This window comes from Heloderma suspectum, chromosome 1 (assembly GCF_057233095.1).
Source record: "Heloderma suspectum isolate Gila_16-S chromosome 1, 16-S_ref, whole genome shotgun sequence".
In the NCBI taxonomy this organism is placed as follows: domain Eukaryota; kingdom Metazoa; phylum Chordata; class Lepidosauria; order Squamata; family Helodermatidae; genus Heloderma; species Heloderma suspectum.
In genome coordinates, this window is record NC_139458.1 from 85,162,231 (window position 1) to 85,184,006 (window position 21,776).

Sequence of the window (21,776 nt, forward strand, 5' to 3'; positions counted from 1 at the left end):
GTGGCTATTTTAACTGATGTACCATTGTAATTAGGGTCACTAATGGAACTTTCTGAGCAGCAAAGGCAGGCACTCAGACAAGGAAGTTTATGTTATTGTATGCAAGCATAGTAGTCAAAAGTTTAAAAAGTGAGCTTTCACAGCCTTAATACTGGCCAATAAATTATTGCTCAGTTCCTTACTATTTTCCTGCCTTTTGTTTTGTCAGGCTTGAATGTTAGCAGAGAGGATTTTTGACTAACTGTACTACTTGGTTAAAAACATCGAACATCTCACGGACATGCATGGATAATGCCTAAACATTTCCTGATATGGACCGCCCCCCTGCCCCCCCACACACACCTACTCCTGTCTTGAAATAGGTGACTTTTCATGTTTATACTTTTCGCTTATAAACTAATATTCTGTATTTTAAAAGAATGTTCCCAGTGGTGATGGTAAGATCTCAACAGAATTAGATGACTAATTTAAACTGAATGTACAGAGACAAAAAACTCAAAACAAGGAGTGTGCATGCTCATAATGTAATATGAAACTCTTACAACATCTCTTTAAATAAATAAGCCTGCAAGTGGTTCACTAAAATGCTATTAAACAATGCAAGATAATGCCCCTGAGATATTATTTTATATCCATCACAGACCTAATACTAACACCAAATATTAATACCCCCCAAATAAACTTTGGCTGCCTATGAGAACCATCTTTTCTCTCTCAGACTTAGTCTGCAGGATTTCGTAACTTGGGATCTCTTTGAAATACCACAAACCTTTCAAAAAGCACCATGGTATTATCAGGGATATGTATTGTGCCAGTATCAAAAATACAGCTGTGACTTCTGGAAATATATTCCATGTGTCCCAAGTTAACTTTTTGCCTTTCCCAGCAAAGATTATTAATACACTCAGTGGGCATGTTCTCACATGCTTGACAGTACCCTGTGCCCAAATGAAAAGTTGGGCCGGATGAGATCGTATGTCACTCATCCCATACAGGTCTCTGTGTATGGTTTGGGGAGGCCCAAAGCTTATTCTGAGGTGCACATCACCACTCCTGTATTCATTTCTGCATACACTGAGTATTATTTCCATGGGGGACCGCTTGAAAGTGTCTTGCACCCCAACAAAGCCTTGGTGCTGAGTCAGTGCTCTAGCATCTCACAGAGCCCACTCTTGGAGTTTTTGGATGTATGATTTGGGGTGTCCCAAAGCTTTGTTTTTCCTTATTTATTTATTTGCTTATATCCTGCCTTTCTGCTAAAGAATGGCACTCAAGGCGACTAACAATAAAAACCAAATTAAAACAAAATCGTAGTTAAAACATAGCAGAAGAACAAATACATTAAAAACACAATAAAAATAAGCAGCACCAGCCAATTCAGCAAAGGACCAGCTTAAAGGCCTGACTGAATAAAAATGTCTTTGCCTACTGGAGGAAGGACAACAGAGAGGAAGCTAACCTAGACTCCCTTGGCAGACAGTTCCAGAGTCTGGGAGTGGCCACTGAGAAAATCCTTGGATATTATTGGCATGGGCTTGAATGCACAAGTGACTTGCGCCCAAACAAAACATTGTAACAAATGTGATGATATGCCATCTTGTAGAGGTCTTGTAGAGGACTTTCCACCAGGGGTTTGGGTGTCTGATTTGAGGTGGCCCAAAGCTTACTGTTTGGTGAACACCCCCAGTTATGTATTCATTTCTATGTACATTGCATATTATTGGCATGGGGGTCCCATGCTTGACAGTATCTTGTGCCACAGTTAAGCATCAGACCTGACATGAGGCTGTGGTACTTCATAGGGGCCATGTTGCCTAAAGTTTGGGTATATGTTTTGGGGCGGCCCAAAGCTTAGTTTGGGATGCACACCCTCCGTTATGGATTCATTTATAGAACGCAGGTGGAGGAAAACTCGTGCTGGGTCTGACCGAACACAGGTAAGAGCCCACTATCAAACCTGCTCTGTGGCGGTGAGGGTGGAAAAGAGACAGTTCTTTTCCACCAGCATTGCATCTTCTCAGTGTTGTCCAGTGGAGATTTTCCGAGTGGTTCACGACCTGTTACATTCTGGGTTAGGGAGAGAGACGGTGGAACCCTCAGTGGCACGCTGTGACGAGTTTGCACGGCACTTTGAAGATAAAGTTGCTCAGATGCATCATGAATTGGACACCACGATTAATGCAGTTCCATTGGTAGAGCATTCAGAGCACCATCTGGTCCAGTTTTATTGGATGAGTTTCAGTTACTGAGGCCTGAGAATGCGGACAAGGTGCTTGGCCAAGTCTGATCGACCACTTGTGTGCTTGACCCTTGCCCTTCATGGCTTATTAAATCAAACAAGGAGGGGATGTCCGGCTGGGTCCAGGAGGTTGTATATTCCTCCTTGAGAGAGGGAGTGGTGCCTGCCACTTTAAAAGAGGCAGTAATTAGACCACTCCTGAAAAAGGCTAACCTGGACCCAGAGGATGTTAATAATTATAGGCCAGTGGCCAACATCCCCTTCCTGGGCAAAGTGCTTGAGCGGGTGGTTGCAGGACAGCTCCAGGCACTGTTAAATGAAACGGATTATCTAGATCCATTTCAATCAGGCTTCAGGCCTGGTTTTGGAACAGAAACTGCCTTGGTCGCCCTGTGGGATGACCTCTGCCGGGAGAGGGACACGGAGCGTGCGACCCTGTTGATTCTTCTGGACCTCTCAGCAGCTTTCGATACCATCGACTATGGTATCCTTCTGGATAGGTTGTCTGGGTTAGGAGTTGGAGGCACTACACTACAGTGGTTCCACTCCTACTTGGATGGCCGATTCCAGAAGGTGGTGCTGGGGGATTATTGGTCTGTGCCATGGCAATTGTGCCATGGGGTTCCACAGGGCTCTGTTTTATCCTCTATGCTGTTTAACATCTACATGAAACCGCTGGGGGAGGTTATCCAGAGGTGTGCGCTGAGGTGCCATCAATATGCAGATGACACCCAGCTCTACCGCTCTTTCTCATCAAAACCAGGTGAGGCAGTGGCTGTTCTGAATCAGTGCCTGGGCACGGTAATTATTGGATGAGGGCCAATAAACTGAAACTCAATCCAGACAAGACGGAGGTACTGTTAGTGGGTGGTTCGTCTGCCCAGCTAGGTGATATCCAACTTGTTCTGGAGGGGGTTGCACTCCCCCTAAAGGATCAGGTTCATAGTTTGGGGGTGCTCTTGGATCCAGAACTGTCACTTGAGGCATGGGTGAACTCACTGGCATGGAGCACTTTTTATCAGCTTAGGCTGGTATACCAACTATGCCCTTATCTGGACACAGATAGCCTAGCTACAGTTATCTATGCTCTGATAACTTCTCGTCTGGATTACTGCAATGCGTTATACGTGGGGCTGCCTTTGAAAACGGTCCGGAAACTTCAGCTGGTCCAAAATAGGGCAGCAAGATTGTTAACAGGGACTGGCCTGCGAGCTCACATTACGCCAGTACTTTTTCAGCTACACTGGCTGCCAGTCCATTTCCGGGCCCGATTCAAAGTGCTGGTATTAACATTTAAAGCCTTTAACGGCTTGGGGCCAGGTTATCTGAAGGATCGCCTCCTCCCATATGTGCCTGCCAGACCTTAAGATCATCATCAGCGGCCCTTCTCCGTGAGCCCCTGCCAAAGAAAGTGAGGCGGGTGACCACTAGGAGGAGGGCTTTTTCTGCTGTGGCAATCACTTGCCACCCCGGCTCTGGAATGAGCTCCCTAGTGAGGTTCGCCTGGCACCTACATTGTATTCCTTTCGGCGCCAGGTGAAGACTTTTTTATTTTCCCAGGCATTTTAGCATTTTAGCTTTCTAAACTTTTAGCTTTGCTGTTTTAAATCTGTATTTTAAACTCCTGCACTGCTGCTAGGTTTTATTGTGGTTGTATTGTTATATTGTGGTTTTAATGTTCTATATATTTTAAATTGTTTTATTGTGTGCTGTTTGGTTTTAATTTTTGTGAACCTCCCAGAGAGCTTCGGCTATTGGGCGGTATAGAAATGAAATGAATAAATACATACATACATACATACATACATACATACATACAATGGTGCATTTCAATGCAACAAAATACGAGCTGTTTGACAGGTGTGTTTATTTACAAAGGTAGCTTACTACTTCTGTGAACTGTCAAGGCATACATGACAGGTCTGAATGGACAATCTGTATGGAGTAGACAGCAGGAACACCATTCCAGATTTTAGTGGTAGGGGGAAGAAATTTCAGTAGAAGGTGGCAAGGTTTAACAAAGGCCAAGTGATTATGAAGCACAGTGATTTTAGGATGCCTAGTGTATACAGGTACATTTAGGGAGCAATTGTCAGGAATGCCCCTGTTGTCTTCTGAGCCCTCCAATAGCCAGAATCAACAGTCAGACAAAAGGGCTGCTTTCCAAAGCTTTATTTCCATTCAACCTAATGAGGCTTACAGATGCTAATTGCCTGAGACTCAGGGGAAATACAAAGGAACAGCCTACTAGGGGTTTCTAAGGGTTAGGACGTCAGTTGGTCTTCCTTTGGAGAAAAGCGCAGCAACTCTCTGACCTTAAGAAATAGGAGGGGAAATTCTCCCCCTTTCCCGTGGGGCCTTGGGGCACAGCTGCTGATGTCGAGCCAAACGGGCTGAGCACCTCAGCTCAGCTCCCGCAACCTCTCGCTTGTGCCTGCACCTGCGCATCGTGTCTAAAAGCTCAAGTTGTCCCTCCCTTTCCATGCCAGGGTCAGTATCGCTCCCAGGAATGTGAGCAGGGGGGGGCTCCCCCTCCAGCTGCACCTCTGAAACCTGAGAGGGTTCCTCTTCCATGGACTCTATCTCCTCCTCAGAATCAGAGCTACTTTTGGACTCTATGGGCTCAGATCCAACCTTGAAAGCAATCCCATGACCGCTAGACAGCAACTAGACGGCCATAGGATATCTGGTTTCCTGGGAACCAACCTCAAAGCCCACGCTCTGAGGTCAGTTCCTGGAAAACTGACCTCCCCCCTCTTCCACGCTGCCTCAGCTTCATGCTCTGCGCTCGCAAGAGGAGCACGGAGTGGCCGAAAAGGGGCGTTCTGAGGGACGTTCTGGGGTGGGGAAGGCAGAAATGCTGGTTAGACACATCCAATGCAGCAGTACAACAGCCTCCTCCCCCACTCAGCCCTCCTGCGGCTAGACAGCCGCAATCGGCTCTCTAGCCGAAAATGCAGGTCAGGAGAAGCATGGAGGGAATGATCCCCTCCATGCTTCCGCCCTGCATTGGATAGGCGGTCACCCTTAGTTGTTTATGACAATAGCCAAGTAAGCTGACCAGATTAAGGGTGGAGTATCACATATCAACTTTTGACAAAGTGAAATAGATATGCGTGTTTCACATTCACTGAACAAAGGATTCATGTTATGGTAGTGAGCTAGACAAATGAGTAAACTACTTCCATAGCCATGGTTTAGCTGTCAGGAATGTGATCAATGCTCCCATGTGACTTCTCTCCATCATCTCCTCATGTAATGATTTCATCCTCCACTTCCAGGTTCACACAAACCTGACCAAACCCACTTTTAACCAGACTAAACCCAATTCAAACTAGTCCCCTTCATGCATTATTTGCATGAATATTTGTATACTGAAAGGGGCTATGGGGTCATGCCTTTAGCCCACCTCTGACATCATGTGGCTTCCATTCCCAGCCCCTTCAGGCCCCACCCCCTACGATCCATAGATTAGCATCGATTAGGAACAGACAGACTCACCTCCATCTGGGCCATCAGTCTCTTGCCAAGTTGCTGCCGTCTGTGACCATTTGCTGCACCATGCGAGCCCCTCGATGGCTTGGCGAGTGACTGACAAGCACCATAGATCTGCCTGCTCCTTCCCCAAGCCACCATTTTGAGTAACAATGGTGGTTCGGGCATTTCCAGGAATGGAATGTTGCGTAGATTGCATAGATTGCCCTTTATGGGCACAATGTCCCCGTAGTAACCTGTGGCTGCAAGAGCTGGACCATAAGGAAGGCTGAGCGAAGGAAGATAGATGCTTTTGAACTGTGGTGCTGGAGGAAAATTCTGAGAGTGCCTTGGACTGCAAGAAGATCAAACCAGTCCATACTCCAGGAAATAAAGCCAGACTGCTCACTTGAGGGAATGATATTAAAGGCAAAACTAAAGTACTTTGGCCACATAACGAGAAGACAGGATACCCTGGAGAAGATGCTGATGCTAGGGAAAGTGGAAGGCAAAAGGAAGAGGGGCCGACCAAGGGCAAGATGGATGGATGATATTCTGGAGGTGACGGACTCGACCTTAGGGAACTGGGGGTGACGACGGCCGACAGGAAGCTCTGGCATGGGCTGGTCCATGAAGTCACGAAGAGTCGGAAGCGACTGACCGAATAAACAACAAAATGCAATGTTTCCTTCCTGGAAATACCCAAGCTGCCATTGTTGCACAAAATGGCGGCTCGGGGGAAGAGTGGGTGGGCTGCTGAGCGCTTGCACACCATGTGGTGCTCAGTGCTCACGGACAGGTCTGGTGAGTGATATGCAGTCTGAAAACTGGGGTCCTGGGGGCCAAGTGGTGGGGAGTCTGTTGGACTCCACCCCCGTATCGGGCGCCCGCAACATCCCTAGTGTTTTTTCATGTAGCAGGTTTTTGCATGTAGAGATCTACACAGAGGAAGCGTCCATGTGTGGAGGTGTACACAGAGGAAGCCACCATGCGTTGAGGTCTACATAGAGGAAACCTCCATGCATACAGGTCTACACACAAAACCTTCCCTGCCTCCAACAACCACACTAACACATGGATGGTGAATCAGGAGGACTGCACAATGTCAGGAGCTGTCAAGGGCTCTTTGGAGGGCTCTCTCAGTCTAATTTAGTAGCCAAGTCCAGACGCAGACAAAGGGATACTTTTCAAAGCTTTATTCTTCTTTTACAACTTAACAACTCTACAGGTAGCAACTAGATCTGAGCAGCAGCATCCCTATGCCCTAAGTTGGAACAGTTGGTCCCCGTTTGAAAGGCAATTACTGGCAGACCCCTGAATATAAGGACTAGGGAGAATCCCTCCCCTTTTCCCTTGGATCCTCTGGGCGCAACCGTTCTTTGAGCGCCAACCGGGCGCTACGCCTCCTTTCCGCGCTCTCCATTTGGCGCCGCTCTCTGCGTCTGTGCCGCGCATCCAACTAGTCTGCTATCAGTGCTGGGTCACTCCCTGGACTGCTTTCTAATCTAGGAATGTTGGTGGAAGGAATCTCTGTCAGCTGCGGGCCCTGGGAAAAAGGGGCGCGCTCCTCTCCCAGGAGCGACTGCTCTTCCTCCGAATCAGAACTACTCTGGCATTCTATGGGCTCAGTGTCCACCCTGACAGGAGCATGGTAAAAGGGACAACCCTGCAGCCCCTATCAACACAATTTGCCTTTTCACATGAGTAAAGCATGATGGGGGATAAAGTATTGTCTTATTTTGGTCTGGAGGCAAACTATTATTGGTGGTATTCAGAATTTGCCTGATTTGGATCTCATGGTAAACCAGGAAACTAAGGAGGGAGCCTGATGTCTGATTACTGCCCCAAACTCCCAATATATGGAAGTATTAATTTTTTAAAAAATGTAATTCATAAAGCACATTTTCATATTTAGGTATCACATATGTAATTTTTGTTATCACACTGCATTTCACAGCCTAACTATGAAACATTTCAGAATATAAACATTAACATGGAAGATGTTTGGAAGATATTTTTCCAATACAGCTGCTCCCATTCCTTGCTCTGAGCCTACCTACTTGTATGGAAAGTTTAATGGCATTCAAGTAAAGAAAAAAAGAAGCTTAGACAGTTTAAAACTAAGGGCCAGCCAGGTGAGTTCAGTAGGAAGGCAGCTAGCCAAATCAGTACACATAGTAAGAATAAAGGCGCTACACCTATTAAATACAGCAGAGGGCTACGTGGCCTTGTTATGAAGAAGGGCCTACACATTCTTCGATCAGGTGGCCATGATTAACTACAGTCACCACTATTCCCCACCAGCAGGCTGTCCAATCACAAAAAGTATTTCCAAGCACAGCCTCCTCAGCAACAGACCTCCTACTTTGAGGGCTTGAAATCTTTTGATATAAAGCTCAAGAAAGTCTCTTGAACAGAAGTCAAACACAGCTCTTTGCCCATAAAAGGAGATCTTCTTTAACAAGAAAAGAGGATAATTAAGTAGCTAAAATCCCATAGGCTTCAACAATGACTGAGGAATTATCTATCAGGAAGGTAATGAGGAATATTGGAAGCCTCACACAGCCATTTAACTGCTTCATACCAATCTCACTGGCATTCCAGGCAAGCTCATTATCAAGTCGCTCTTTCCATCCAATGGTAGTTGTAGCATAAAAAGCATGAGATAAAACTGGGTAAAATAATTGGTATTTACTCCCAAAAGTCATAATGGCTCTGAGCCCAAGGCACAGGATTCAAGACCAAACTGTCAGGAGCACCCTAGCTGCCTCTTGTAGCCCCCTCCAATAGCCAACTCAGGACACAGACGATGAGGATTCTTTCCAAGGCTTTATTCCTTTATTACTTTATGACTCTTACAGATACTAATCACTAGCGACAAAGCAAGGAACAGCACTGGGGTAGATAGCAGAGTAGCCTAAGCTCCAGGTAAGGCAGTTGGTCCCCGTTTGAAGGAGAACCGTGGGAAGACTCTGAACTTATGGGCTATGGAGAGATCCTCCCTCTTATCCTTGGGTCCTCGGACGCGACCATTGTTTTAGCGCCAAACTAGCGGAGCGCCTCCTTTCGGTGCCCTCCATCTGTTGTCGCTCCCTGCGTCCGCGCCTAGCGTCCAGCAAGCCCCCCTCCAGCACCCTCTCACTTCCAGGGTCACTATCTATCCCAGGAATACTGGCAGGAGGAATCTCTGCCAGCTGCTGTGCTTGTGAGAGATGAGCAAGCTCCTCTCCCACAGATTGCTGTTCTTCCTCAGAATCAGAACTGCTCTGGGGCTCTATGGGCTCAGTTTCCACCCTGACACAAACTCACTCAAAGTGGATACGAATCCAAAGACTGTTATTTCACAGACAAATCATATAAGGTTCACAGAAAACTATAGACTGCAGACTACAGTGGACTGTCTGAATCCAAGTAGTCTGTTTTCCCCTATGGCTCACTGAAAATATTACTTTCCTGGGCTCAGCACCGTTCTCAGGATACAACACAAAATCCGTAGTGGTAATTTCATGATTGGTTTGAATTCTCCTATATTGTCAAAGCACTAGAATAGAAAACTTGTGAGAATCATGTGCAATGGGTGGAAAATGCTCCCATGTCATAGAGAGTAAAACAGACCCATAATCTCCATGGAACACATGCCTTTGTCTGTTACAGTGTTGTATACTGAAGCACAAATAATAAAAAAGTGCATTTTCTGTAATTGTGCACCATAGCAACTTAAATGAAGGAACGTGGAGCTGTGAGGATTCTATGGCATCCTCCGTCATGAATGTGCAGCCTCTGGACAAAAGAGGCTGAGCGTATGACCAATGAGGCCACACTTCCAAGCTTCTCTGGGAACAGCAGAAGTCTGACCCTGATATACACATGGGCAGGCAAGTGGTACAAAATGATCCATAAGACTTTTCCAGCTGTAACGGCTGGCAAAAAAGCAAATGAATGTTTTCAATAGCACACAGACAAGCCCTTGAACACTAGAATCTGTACTTCAGGGACACATTCATACTATCTCAATACACACACACACAACCACACTATAAACAGAGGGTGGAAGCTAAGGAATGCTCTTGCTCTTTTTTAAATGGATGGAAAGTGGCAGCCTAATATTTATTCATTCATTCATTCAAAACATTTGCATCCCATCCTATACCGTTAAGATCTCAGGGCGGCATACAAGTAAAATCAATTTAAACAATATAAAACAATAAACAGCTAAAACATATTAAACCATTAAGCAAACTAATACCAATGAAAAAATCTAAAACAGTAAAATAGCTAAAACAGTGTGCAACTTCAGGGAATTCAATTAGCACTCAAAGGGTTTAGTGAAAAGCCATGTTTTAACTTGGCACCAAAATGAAACCAACGTCTGCACCATTTGGGCCTCCAAAGGGAGGGCATTCCACAACTGGGGTGCCACAGCAGAAGCCCTCTCCCATATCCCACCACAGCGTATGTCTCAAACTGGTGGGATGCAGAGGAGGGCTCCTCCAACAGATCTCAATCCTCAGGCAGGCATATGTAGGGGGAGGCCTCAAATTATCAAGGTCCCATGCGGCTTAGGGCTTTTTAATAGTTTAAATTATTTGCCCACATGGAATACAAGAAATCTGCAGCAGAACTAGGAAATCAATCCAAAGCTCCCAAGAAGCATTGTGTTCATAGAAGAATTATTCCATTACCATCCAGTCTTGCTCTGGGATTTAAGAACATGTTGACATGTCCAGGATACTGAGCATTTCACAGCTGATGATGGACCTCACCTAGGCCAAAAGAGTATTTATCCAGATCAGGAGCTAGTTTTGAGAAATTTCTCAATAAAAAAGAACTACTTAATAAATAATCATTCCTTACTCCCTCCTTCTTTTCTCCTGCCCTGTGTTTTCTTCAGAATTTCTATTAGATATGCATCATGGTCTATATAATTAATTAGAAAGGCTCAAAAGTCCAATCACAAATTCTTTGAAAAGGGCAAATATGAAAGATCCCCATCTTCTAGGCAGAAGCCTCCCAAGAGAATCCATTTTTCTCATGTCACATCAATGAGACTGTGTATGACAAGCACTTACAATATTCAATATAGTGCTTGATACACTTAATTGCAGGTCATTAATGCTGACCTGGCCAATTAAAATGGTGTTGTGGCACATGTCTTGCTGAAGCAGATGTTTCATATATTACCTGCATGTTATCAATCAACACAGTTAATACTCCTACCATGAGATAATTATTTTGCAATTACATTGAAACAAATGATATTTCTTGCAAAACGTTCCACTAATTATCCAGGCTTGCCAAAGGGTAGGGATAATGGGATATTTTTCTTCAATTGCTTACTCTCATTAATCCTAACACCCTCCTGGCCCCAAAGCTGGGAGGGGAGAAATAGACAGCACTGCTGGTGTGATAGCATAATTCTATTTGAAAAGGCAAGTTCCATAGCAGAGTTTCTGTATTACTAATGGCAAACTTCCAGATCATTTTGCATCATCTTCTCTCAGACCAGCGTTACTGCTGCTTCCACTTTTTTTTCAATCAGAGCTATATAAACTGCACAAACAATTGTCTCCAAATAAACTTTTCCTTTCAGAGGCAATTCCCTTTTGCTTATCTTGGGAAGCCAAGGAGTCGCTTCATCATACTATTAGCAAGTACTTTCTAAAGCTGTTAACTTTAACTTATGCACATTTTGGCTCGGCTGAAATGTTTTGTGGCTATTTTGGTCCTTCTGTGCTACTGTTATAGATAATTCAGAAAGAAAATAGCAGATAATCTTTCCTTCCAAGTGGAAGCTTTTCTTTGTTATACTGACTCACTTTCCTTCTAATAAACTCTGCCCCCCCCCCAAATCCTACATTGAGGTTATGTTGATTTGTAATTCTTTTAAAAAATTAAATTGATGAAATACCTCATTGGCTAAAAGGCAGATGATTCTTCAACACCATCAATATAACTCTAATTAGTCAACAACTCTAACATTTTCTAAAGCTTCTTCCTTTCTTCTGTTGTCTTTGGACAACAGAATAAAGCAAAGCACAGAAACCCTCGCATGCAAGAAGGGCCTCTCTATGAATTACCTATAGTGTTTTATATTCTTCATTTTTCCATGTCTCTTCCTGTTCTCCTCCACACTTGCACATTTCTCTCATATCCCACAGAGCAGCCTCATATTAACACTTGACACTTTCAGAAATGATTTTTTATTGATGAACAGAAAGGAAAAGCGGAGCCCCTAACAGTACTGCATGTGGTTATATGAGGACCAAAGTACACACTACTTTAAACCAAGCGTAGGCAGCCTTGTGCCCTCCAGATGTTTTGGACTATAACTCCTATCAGCCCCAGACAGCATGAATTATGAAAGTTGCGTCCAATCAACACTGGATTGCCTTCTCTCGCTTTAAACACTATGTCTTTTTTAGCTGCTAGCTATGACTTTTTTTTTAAGTCTAAGGTAAGTACAAGGGATCTGATCTGGATTCCTTGGGATCCTTACATGGGGGGGGCAGGGTTTTTTTTTAACCCTTTGTCTCCCCACTGTAGTCCTAAGCCAGATCTCCCCACACCTGCAATTAACATTGGAGTGGGCATTCATTTGATCATACTTAGTATAACTTTTAAATTCTATTGATTTCAGCAGGTGTACTTTAAGACTAAATCTAGATCCAACCCATATGTGTAATTTGGCCCTCAGGATTCTGACCCCGCACAGCTAACCATTTAAGGTGTCGATCTGAATAGCCTGTTTGGAGCACATTCGAGAGGTTCTGCACAAACAAATGTTTCCAGCCTCCAGTTCTGTGTGTTATGTTGAAGGCCTCTCCTAAAGTTATCACAAATTTTAGAAGTAGCTTGGGCAATGCATGAAGCTGAATTTAGAAAGGGCTTTAAAACTGCACATGCAGAGTATTCCATGTAGACTTCTGGACTGATGTCTAAATATCTAAGAAGAGTATTTATTTACTGGAGGTTTCAATTCCCAACCTTCTGTAGAACTAAGTGCAATTTCAACATCTTAATAGAGGCATTAACAAAAAATATCCAGCCTGAATGTTTGCTGGAATAGTTGGAAGAGGTACAGAAGTGAACAATGAACTGGTATACAAGGGTGGCTTTCTAACCTCACGCCTTTTCTGGAATGCAAAGTTTAGTCCACAGAGTTTATATTCTTGGTTACAATCTCCTAGGTATTGTCTTTCTGTAAACAATCTCCAGCTGTCAACTGCACAAAGTGTCTCTGTAAAATGAAATTATTTCACTTTAAAACAAAAATAATAATTTTGGAAGACTTAGCAATGATATTTGAAGAAAAGCTAACCACAAGTGAGCCTAAAGACATTGGCAAGCATTTATGGAAGGGGATAGGGAGCTGTCCTATTTTCTTCTAGAAATGAAGAGTAAAAGCTAGTGAAATTTGCCTCAAATCCCTTGAATGCAATCTATACTTTCGTGACCACAATAAACACAGCTATTGCATACTGTGTATCTTGGCATTTTCATCAAGTTCCAACCTCTAGGACCTGGCTCCCTGCCACCACAAAAGAGTTCACAGCTTCAGACTAATGAATTTTGTGGTCAGTACATAAAATGAGAATGCCAAGTGGAAAGGGAAATCATTTCCTAAGGCACCACATAAAATAAATATTCCTGTGTTATTCCACTAGCAAGCCTTAACTGTATGAAGCTTTCTACTCCATCTATATATATCTGAACCATTGTACTATGGCTTCTGAATGGTAGTTTTCAAAACAATTCTTTTTGAAATGCAAATCTACTTAATTTGCATTTCCAAAACCCATACATGGACTGAAACACAGTTACACTTCGATATTCACACTTTTCTGAATTTTGCAATGAAGTTCTCCAATAAAAAAAGCAAGTGCACAAAAAATGCCAATATTTATGGAAATAATGTACAAAAATGTGTATGTTAGGACATATGCACATGTAATTGTGTATAAGTTTTCATGTAGACATTAAAAAATGTAAACTGATATAGAAATGGGATGAAATGAACTTAAGGTTGGAAAAATGAAAAATGAAAAGCTGAACAAAACCAAAATTGACAGATTTGTAAATTTCTAGGATACTGAGGTTTCTTGCACTGTCTATGTCTTTTGAGCTTGCAAGTAAAGCAACATTTCATAACAAATTCTGCTTTTGTTCACTGCAGATCTACCAAAAACAAATCTGCTTTCCTAATTTTACTCCAAATGCTAATCTTCAAAGCAACTCAATTTTTTTTTGCTGCAAGTAATATATGTGCTCAGGTTGGGGCTTTATGAGGTCTGTGCAGCTGTTCGTAACAAACAATACTTGCCTTTGCCTTGACAAGAAGCCAAATTTGCTGCTAATAAAACTATGACACTGACCATCCTTTGTCTCACTTTTTGGTTGTTTAAGAAGTTTCAGTTTCTAGAACTGCAACTGACCACTTCAATGCCCCACTTTCTTCCTACCCACCTCCATGTTCTACAATTTATAGTATAAAGGAAAAAAGCTTAACAGTGCAATCCTATGCATTTGTTGTTGTTGTTTATTCGGTCAATCGCTTCCCACTCTTCATGACTTCATGGATCAGCCCATGCCAGCTTCTTGTCGGCCGTCGCCACCCCCAGCTCCCCCAAGGTCGAGTCCGTCACCTCCAGAATATCATCCATCCACCTTGCCCTTGGTCAGCCCCTCTTCCTTTTGCCTTCCACTTTCCCTAGCATCAGCATCTTCTCCAGGGTATTAATTTCATGGCTACAGTCACCATCTGCAGTGATCTTGGAGCCCAAGAAAATAAAATCTGTCACTGCTTCCATTTCTTCCCCTTCTATATGCCAGGAAGTGATGGGGCCAGATGCCATGATCTTAGTTTTTTTAATGTTGAGTTTCAAATCAGCTTTTGCACTCTCTTTCACCCTCAACAAGAAGCTCTTTAGATCCTCTTCACTTTCTGCCATTAGGGTGGTATCAACTGCGTATCTGAGGTTGTTGATAATTCCCCTGGCAATCTTAATTCCAACCTGTGATTCATCCAACTCGGCATTTCTCATGATGTACTCTGCATATCAGTTAAATAAGCAGGGTGACAATATGCAGCCTTGTCGTACTCCTTTCCCAATTTTGAACCAATCGGTTATTCCATGTCTGGTTCTTACTGTTGCTTCTTGAGCCTCGTACAGCTCAGCCTAAAAAAAAAACAAAGATTATGGCAACCAGCTTGATTGATAAGTGGCAAATAGAGGGAGAAACCGTGGAGGCAGTGACAGACTTTGTCTTTCTAGGCGTAAAGATTACTGCAGACGCTGACTGCAGCCAGGAAATGAGAAGAAGTTTACTTCTTGGGAGGACAGCAATGACAAATCTTGATAAAATAGTTAAGAGCAGAGACATCACACTGACAACAAAGGTCCGCATAGTTAAAGCAATGGTATTCCCCGTAGTGACCTATGGCTGCGAGAGCTGGACCATAAGGAAGGCTGAGCGAAGGAAGATAGATGCTTTTGAACTATGGTGCTGGAGGAAAATTCATCCAACCCAGCGTTTCTCATGATATACTCTGCATATCAGTTAAATAAGCAGGGCGACAATATGCAGCCTTGTTGTACTCCTTTCCCAATTTTGAACCAATCGGTTGTTCCATGTCTAGTTCTTACTGTTGCTTCTTGACCCTCGTACAGGTTTCTCAGGAGACGGGTAAAGTGGTCTGGTACTCCCATCTCTTTCAGAATTTGCCACAGTTTGTTGTGATCCACACAATCAAAGGCTTTAGCGTAGTCAATGAAGCAGAAATAGACGTTTTTCTGGAATTCTCTTGCTTTCTCCATGATGCAGCGAATGTTGGCGATTTGACCTCTAGTTCCTCTGCCTCTTCGAAACCCAGCTTGTACTTCCGGTAGTTCTCGGTTCACATACTGCTGAAGCCTAGCTTGTAGGATTTTGAGCATAACCTTGCTGGCATGTGAAATGAGCGCAGTTGTACGGTAGTTTGAACACTCTTTGGCATTGCCCTTCTTTGGAATTGGAATGTCAACTGACCTTTTCCAGTCTTGTGGCCACTGTTGAGTGTTCCAAATTTGTTGGCATATTGAATGCGGCACTTTAACAGCATCATCTTTTAGGATTTTAAATAGCTCAGCTAGAATACTGTCATCTCCGCTAGCTTTGTTGTTAGTAATGCTTCCTAAGGCCCACTTGACTTCCCTCTCTAGGATGTCCGGCTCAAGTTCAGTGACCGCACTATCATGGCTATCAGGGACATTAAGATCTTTCCTGTATAGTTCCTCTGTGTATTCTTGCCACCTCTTCTTAATCTCATCTGCTTCTGTTAGGTCCCTGCCTTCTTTGTCCTTTATCATGCCCGTCTTTGCACAAAATGTTCCCTTGAGATCTCCAATTTTCTTGAAGAGATCTCTAGTCTTTCCCATTCTGTTGTTTTCCTCGATTTCTTTGCATTGTTCATTTAAGAAGGCCTTCTTGTCTCTCCTTGCTATTCTCTGGAACTCTGCATTCAGTTGGATATATCTTCCCCTTTCTCCTTGCTTTTCGCTTCCCTTCTTTCCTCAGCTACTTGTAAAGCCTCATCAGACAGCCACTTGGCTTTCTTGCATTTCTTTTTCTTTGGGATGGATTTAGTTGCTGCCTCCTGGACAATGTTATGGACCTTCGTCCACAGTTCCTCAGGCACTCTGTCTATCAGGTCTAATCCCTTAAATCTATTTGTCACCTCCACTGTATATTCATACGGGATATGATTTAGGTCATACCTGAATGGTTTAGTGGTTTTTATTTTATTTATTTAATTATTTATTTATTTTATTGCATTTATACCCCGCCTTTTTTCCTCTTGCAAGGAACCCAAGGCGGCTTACATTATCATCCTCCTCTCCATTTTATCCTCACAACAACAACCCTGTGAGGTGGGTTGGGCTGAGAGTCTGTGACTGGCCCAAAGTCACCCAGTGAGCTTCCATGGACGAGTGGGGACTAGAACCCAGATCTCCCAGCTCCTAGTCCAACACTCTTGCCACTACACCACACTGGCTCTCTATTTTCCCTACATTCTTCAATTTAAGCTGAAATTTTGCAACAAGAAGGTCATGATCTGAGCCACAGTCAGCTCCAGGTCTTGTTTTTACTGACTGTATAGAGCTTCTCCATCTTTGGCGGCAAAGTACATAATCAATCTGATTTTGATATTGACCGTCTGGTGATGTCCATGTGTAGAGTCGCCTCTTGTGCTGTTGGAAAAGCGTGTTTGCTATGATCAGCGTGTTCTCTTGGCAAAACTCTATTAGCCTTTGTCCTGCTTCATTTTGTACACCAAGGCCATGCTTGCCTGTTATCCCGGTGATTTCTTGACTTCCTACTTTAGCATTCCAATCCCCTATGATGAAGAGGACATCTTTTTTTGGTGTTAGTTCTAGAAGGTGTTGTAGGTCTTCATAGAACCGATCAACCTCAGCTTCTTCAGACTCAGTGGTTGGGGCATAGACTTGAATTATTGTGATGTTGAATGGTTTGCCTTGGAGTCGTACTGAGATCATTCTATCGGTTTTGAGATTGTACCCCAGTACTGCTTTTCCCAACCTTTTGTTGACTATGAGTGCTATTCCATTTCTTCTAAGGGATTCTTGCCCACAGTAGTAGATACGATGGTCACCTGAATTAAATTCGCCCATGCTTGTCCATTTTAGTTCGCTGATTCCCAAGATGTCGATGTTCAATCTTGCCATCTCATGTCTGACCACCTCCAGCTAACCTTGATTCATTGATCTGACATTCCAGGTTCCTAAACAATACTGTTCTTTACAGCATCGGATTTTCTTTTCACCACCAGACACATCCACAGCTGAGTGTCCTTTCGGCTTTGGCCCAGCCGCTTCACTCTTTCTGGCGCTACTTGGAAATACCCTCTGCTCTTCCCCAGTAGTATATTGGACACCTTCCGACCTGAGGGGCTCATCTTCCGGCGTCATATCTTTTAGCCTTGTGATACGTTCCATGGGGTTTTCTTGGCAACAATACTGGGGTGGGTTGCCATTTCCAGTGTTCTATGCAGCAGCAATGACGTTGTAAGTTGTTCATGTGCAATGCATGTAGTTGGGGCAAATTTACTACATGCCCTAACAAATCTTTTCAGACATTTGCATTCAGAATGGATAAAGTTGCCCCAAATTCATGATAAGCTATTGAACTCCAGGGATGTCAAAGAAATTAATCAGGTCCACATTTTTCATTGAACTTAGCAAATTCAGACCTGTCGAATTTATATATGAAGTGCACACACTTCACACTTTCACACTTTTCAGAATTTTGTGCTCCAGTTCACAACTCAGAAAATGCACAAAAAATGTGTTTATTAAGGAAAGGAATGCACAACAATCCATATATTGGGGGAAATCATGTGCAAAAAATCATTATATTTTAGGGGGAAACACTTGCAAAAAGAGGATACAAAAATCAGTATATTAAGGAAAATGCTCACAAAAATGCATATGAACTATCATGTGGAATTTTTTAATGATTTTTTCTGTATTTGCACAGTGATATGAACATGAGCCAAAATAAATTTGAGGTCGGGAAGATGAGAAATTCAGTGAAACTGAAAGTTGTAGATTTGCCTATCGCTAACACAAATAGATTGTAACATGGTAACAGCGAACGTATGATTTACAGCAGCCTCCGTTATCTCCAAAACCTTAACTAATACAGATGTGATCAATAGGTAGAGTGGATAGGAAGTCCTGATCAGGAGTGGAGGAAGTGGAAGAAATAAAGCATGGACCAGAAATTTTGCTAAGATGATAGAGAGGAAAGGCCATATTTTTGTAATGTTGTAAAAGAGAGAAGTGACATGATTTGGTGATTGACTGAATATGGGCTGCAAAAGAAAAAGAGTCAAAGGGATAACCTAGGCTTCATGCCTGATCAAAAAGGAGTATGATGACACATAAGGAGAGTGAACAAGGAAAGGAACACTTGGGAGGAAGATGAGAAGTTCAGTCTTGGACATATTGAGCTTGAAATAATGAATCATCGAAACAAAAATGTTAGAGATCCTTGGAGATGAGGATTGGATGGAGGAGAATGTTTGGAGGTAGAGCTGGATGTTGTCAGTACATAGTTGGTTCTAAATGCCATGGGGTGATATTTATAGAGAGGATAGCAAATGCCATGTACAGAGCCCTGAGGAATTGTAATGGAGAGAAGGAAAGGAGAGGAAGAGCTTCCCCCAATGGAAACACTGAAAGAGAAGAGAAGGAAGAGAATCGACTGACAAAAGAATCTTGGACGTCTAAGGGATGTCAAAGGGAGTTAAAGCAGAAGAAGTGATCAACTGCATTAAAGGCAGCAGAGAGGTCAAGGAGGATAAGGACCAACAGGAGACTTTTGAATTTGTCAATAAAGAAGTCATCAGTTTTGTTTTGTTTTTCATGGAGGACAGTCTCAGTGGAGTGCTGGAAATTGACCAGATTGGAGGGGGTCAAAAGCAGAATTGGAGAAGAGGAAGTTGAGATAGCATGTATAAGCAGCACACTCAAGGAATCTGGAGATAAAGGGAAGAAGGAATATTAGGCGGTAGCTTGAGATGGAGTATGGGTCAAAGGATTTTTTTTAGAATAAGTGAAAGAGTGGCACACTTAAATGTCAAATGGAAGGAGCCAGAAGTGAGAGATAGGTTGATAATATTTTGGAGAAAAGGGATAATGGCAGGAGAGATGGCAACTAGAAGTTGTGAAGGGATAGGATCAAGGGGGCACATGTGGTGGTGGGGGTTAGATGAGAACAATACGATAGTCAGATCATCAGATGTAATGGGAGAAAAAGGAAAAAGGGTGAAGGAGGAGCCAGAGAAGGGAGGGCTGATGGGGGTAAGGCATGAGAGCTATCAGAGCAGATAGATTCACTTTTAGCAAAACTTGAGCAGAAAGTGGGGAGGGGTAAGGGGAAAGCCTAAGCAGGACATCAAAGCTAGAGAAGAGGCACTTGGGATTCTAAGAGTTGGTGTGGATCAGAAAGGTGGAGTAATGTTGTTTAGCCAGAGTGATGACAGAAGAGAAAGAGTGAAGGATGGATTTATAGCGGACAAAAACGGCATGAATTTGCAGTTACCAATATGAGAACAACTGCTGTGAAGGCCTGAGAGCAAACTTGATTAGGAGTTCTTTAAAGGAGTTAGGCCATGACCAGCTCTGGCCTAATGCTGTCCAAATGGCTTTTTTCCTCACCTGAGTTATTTTCCTGTATAGTTCCCTTCCTTGGCTCAATCTTGATCGTAGTATATAGGCAAAATCCCACTCTGAGATCCCTTAGGATCCAAACTTAGGACCTGCTGACAGTTGCACATACTGGAATAACCAGACACTGTGCAAGTAGTGCCTTAAAGATTGTGGGATTTGGATGAACCGAATGAAGAAAATCATCATGTGTGCATGCCTTTACATATATATTGCACTAGTTTTTACAGCACTGACATTTGTTTCTGAAAGCAGCTGGACTTTTTTCTAATAAAGACTGAAACTACCTATGAAGTTAAATCCTTTCCCCATTATTTTTTAAATCTAGCCTGATAAAATTTGCTGACAAAAAAGGACACATATATGAAGTGGAAGGAAGGCCAAGCTACAAAGGAAGAGTACAAGCAGGTAGCACAGAATTGCGTCAGGATGGGATGGCGTCAGGAAGGCTAAAGCCGAGAACGAGCTGAGGTTAGCAAAGGATGCTAAAAGCAACAAACAGCCTTTCTTCAGATACATGCATAGTAAAAGACAGAGGAAAGAAATGGTGGTTCAATTATTCAATGAAGATGGCAAAATGATAACAGATGACAAAGAAAAGGCAGAGGTGCTCAATTCCTACTTCAGTTCAGTCTTCTCCTGAAAGACGGTCTATGACCCCCCTGGCAAAGGCAAAGTACAGGCTGAAGGAGCAGGATTGCAGGTTGAGATTGATAGGCATATGGTCAAGGAACACCTAATTACTTTGAATGAGTTCAAATCTCCAGGGCCAGATGAACTGCACCCTAAAGTAATAAAGGAACTGGCAGAAGAACTCTCAGAACCACTGTTATCTTTGCGAAATCATGGAGGACGGGTGAAGTGTCAGATGACTGGAGGAGGGCTAATGTTGTCCCTAAAAAGGGCAAAAAGGAGGAACTTGGGAAATACAGACCAGTCAGTCTGACATCAATCCCTGGGAAAATTCTGGAGCAGATGATAAAGCAATCCATCTGGAAGCACCTTGAAAACAATGCCGTGATTACTCGAAGCCAATATGGATTTGTCAAGAACAAATCCTGCCAGACGAATCTCATTTTTGATCAGGTAACCTCCCTTGTGGACTGTGGGAATGCTGTGGACATAATATACCTCGACTTCAGCAAAGCTTTTGACAAAAGGCCTCATGATATCCTGATTAGCAAACAAGCTAAAAGTGTGCTAGATGAAACAACTATCAGGTGGATCCACAGTTGGCTACAGAATCGGACTCAAAGAATGCTTATCAATGGGATCTTCTCAAACTGGGGAGAGGTAACAAGCGGGGTACCGCAGGGCTCAGTCCTGGGCCCAGTGCTCTTCAACACTTTTAATAATGACTTGGAGGAGGAGGTGCAGGGAATGCTGATCAAATTTGCAGATGACACAAAATTGGGTGGGATAGATAATACCCTGGAAGACAGAAACAAAATTCAAAGTGATCTTGATAGGCTGGAGCACTGGGCAGAAAACAACAGAATGAAATGTAATAGGGATAAATGCCAAGTTCTGCACCTAGGAAAAAGAAACCAAATGCACAGTTCCAAGTTGGGGGATACTTGGCTCAACAATATTATAAGCGAGAAGGATCTTGGAATGGTTATAGATCACAAGCTGAATATGAGCCAACAATGTGATGTGGCTGCAAAAAAGGCAAATGCTATTTTGGGCTGCATTAATAGAAGTATAGCTTCCAAATCATGTGAAGTATTAGTTTCTCTCTGCTCAGCATTGGTTAGGCCTCATCTTGGGTACTGTGTCCAGTTCTTGGCACCACACTTGAAGAAGGATGCAGACAAATTGGGGAGTGTTCAGAG

The 21,776-nt window shown here is 43.2% G+C and overlaps 1 protein-coding gene across 13 annotated transcripts in view; it reads right to left on the minus strand.

Moving 5' to 3' along the window:
* The window catches only part of TSPAN18 (tetraspanin 18), a 414,388-nt gene that overhangs the window by 127,506 nt on the left and 265,106 nt on the right, over positions 1 to 21,776 (minus strand). The window contains exon 1 of one of the 13 annotated variants that reach the window (XM_084850828.1): positions 10,396 to 10,476. The exons of the other annotated variants lie outside the window; for them this stretch is intronic. The gene's annotated coding sequence lies outside the window, so the exon portion shown is untranslated. Of the gene's footprint in view, positions 1 to 10,395; positions 10,477 to 21,776 lie in introns of those variants that run through there. 13 annotated transcript variants of the gene reach the window in all.